Genomic DNA, 2,438 nt, shown 5'->3' with positions numbered 1-2,438 from the left:
CTGCTGTGCTGTTTATTATCTGTGAGCTGCTCTCTGAGCCTGTTTTCACATGTGTCAAACGTGGTGCCAACTCCACAGGGGAGCTGTAAAGATTAAACGAGAAAACTGTATGTAAAGTGATCAGCAGTGATTGGTACAGGGTACTGAGTAAGTGGTAGCTATTAGGACTTTGTTTATACTTCTAAAGCACTCATACACTTAAAGATGTAATCTAGTTATTTTCCTGCCTCTGTCTTCACTATATCATAAGTTCCTTGGGGCAGGGAGGAGAAGGAGAGGAAGGAGGAGGAAGAAGACCTTCACGGATGACATTTAACAGGCTTGTCTGCTACATAACTCAAGGAAAGAAATGACAAATCCTCTGGGGAAAGTTCTGGGCAGGAAATCTGGAGCTTTGGGCTCCAGTCACGTGGTCCCAGGGACGGCACCATGCCTGCCAGACTCAAATCCACTTTGAAGAAAAGCTCCCCAGACCACAAACACAGTTGGGGCCGTGCTTTAGACTACTTGGCTCCTCCAGCTTCTAGACGTAGCAGATGGGGGCCAGCATAGAGCCAAGGGTTGCCGTCTCATATATTAGCTGGTGACCTTTAACTAATGGCCCAGCACAACAATCCGAGACAGGGCAATTAGAGGCTCTCTTGAACCAAGGAACAGAAAGAAATTGTCAGGCGGCAGAGGGAGGTGACGTAGGGAGGTCAGGGACAAGTGTGCCTGAGCCATTGAAGCCACATGCCAGCGAGTGGAGATAAGAAGGAGCAGGCACCAGGAGTGAGCAGCAGCCTGGCAGGGGGGAGGGAGGGGGGGGCGGGAGGGAGGGAGGGAGGGAGGAAGAGGAGGAAAAGAGGGAAGGAGGGAGGAGGAGGAGGAGGGAAAGAGGGAGGGAGGGAGGAGGAGGAGGAAAAAGAGGGAGGGAGGGAGGAAGAGGAGGAGGGAGGGAGGAGGAGGAGGGAGGGAGGGAGGGAGGGATGGAGGGAGGGAGACAGGGAGGGAGGGAGAGAGGGAGGGAGGAGAGAGGGAGGGAGGGAGGAGGAGGAAGAAAAGAGGGAGGGAGGGAGGAGGAGGGAGGGAGGAGGAGGAGGAGGGAAAGAGGGAGGGAGGGAGGAGGAGGAGGGAGGGAGGAGGAGGGTGGGAGAAGGTGGAGGGAGGAGGCGTGCAGTGCAGAGACGGGGAGGGTGTGAGCAGAGGGAGCATGGACAGAGCAGCGAGTCCTAGAGCTGCCTCGTTCCTGCTGGTGTTTCAATGTCAGTCCTTACATGGGAGTTGCAGGAGTTGGTTTCTGTTCCTTGCAGCCCCATGAGCCTGACTACTTGTTATCTTGGAAAGTCTTTGCCCCTCACTGGGCCTTGGTTGGACTAGACAGTCTCTAAGGTCCTCCCCAGATCAATGTTCTCTTTGAACACGACATAGGATGGTGTTTAGACTGTGGGCAGCTGAGTTCAGTATTAGTTACAGCATGCCCATGGCATCCTGGGTCCCCAGATAGCTTGGTGGCTGGTTAAAGAGCTTGGAGGAGGATCCAGCACACACCAGCTTTGAACCTCAACCTCCCTCTTCCATTGCATCCTTTGTTGGATCACAGAGGAACTGAGGAACAAGGCCTGGTGTTTCTCCAGCATCTTTTGGCTGTTGGATGCCCTACCTGCCCCCTGAACACTTTCCTGGACCCATGTCAGCATTTCAGAGGATTCCAGTGCCAGGTCTGCTCCAAAGAAAGTGTCACTCCAGGAAGAATTTGAACAAAGAAAGTTTCCTTTTTTGGTGTTAAGGTTTCTTGCCTTCCAGCTGTTTGGCTCTCAGCCTGTGCCCTGCCTTCATCCCTCTAAGCTAACAACTATGTGGATAATAACACTTTCTTGCTTTTGTATGGGGCTGTGTACTTTTCAGGACATTTTCATGCTTGCTGTCTTATTTGATACTCATAGAAACCCAGGGAGGATGGGCAAGAAGGAGGGGTAGATGGTAACACCTATCATTTTTCCCATCCCATCCATCCCCTTAAAATGATTTATTTTAAAAGAATTTAGAAAAATTATCCCTCTGCTCTTTTTCAAACAGATGGAAATGTTGAGATTGAGCTTGATTGATCTGCCCAAGATCACAGAGCAAGTTAATGGCTGACTAGATCTAGGTTTCCAATCATGGATCATACTTAAGTGGGACTGACTTAATAACATCGTGCAAGACGCTACTGGCCGTGGCAAGGGGTCTCTGAGAGAAGTGGTGTTTTTGGCATGGCTGCCCCTTTGAAGACTCCAGGAGTTATCCACAATCTTACCTCTCCAGGCCCTCAAGAGACTTGACTACCCCCCGTGGCCTGGGTAGCAACAGGAGCTCACAGAAGTGAGCCAGGCTAGACATAAGGATTCAGTAACAGCCAGGATAAATGTCATTAAAAGAGTCAGTTTTCTTGTTTTGATTGCAGAGCACTTGGGGGG

This window comes from Leucopleurus acutus (assembly GCF_964270905.1).
Source record: "Leucopleurus acutus genome assembly, chromosome: 2".
NCBI classification, from domain to species: Eukaryota; Metazoa; Chordata; class Mammalia; order Artiodactyla; family Delphinidae; genus Leucopleurus; species Leucopleurus acutus.
This window is presented reverse-complemented; position numbering follows the sequence as displayed.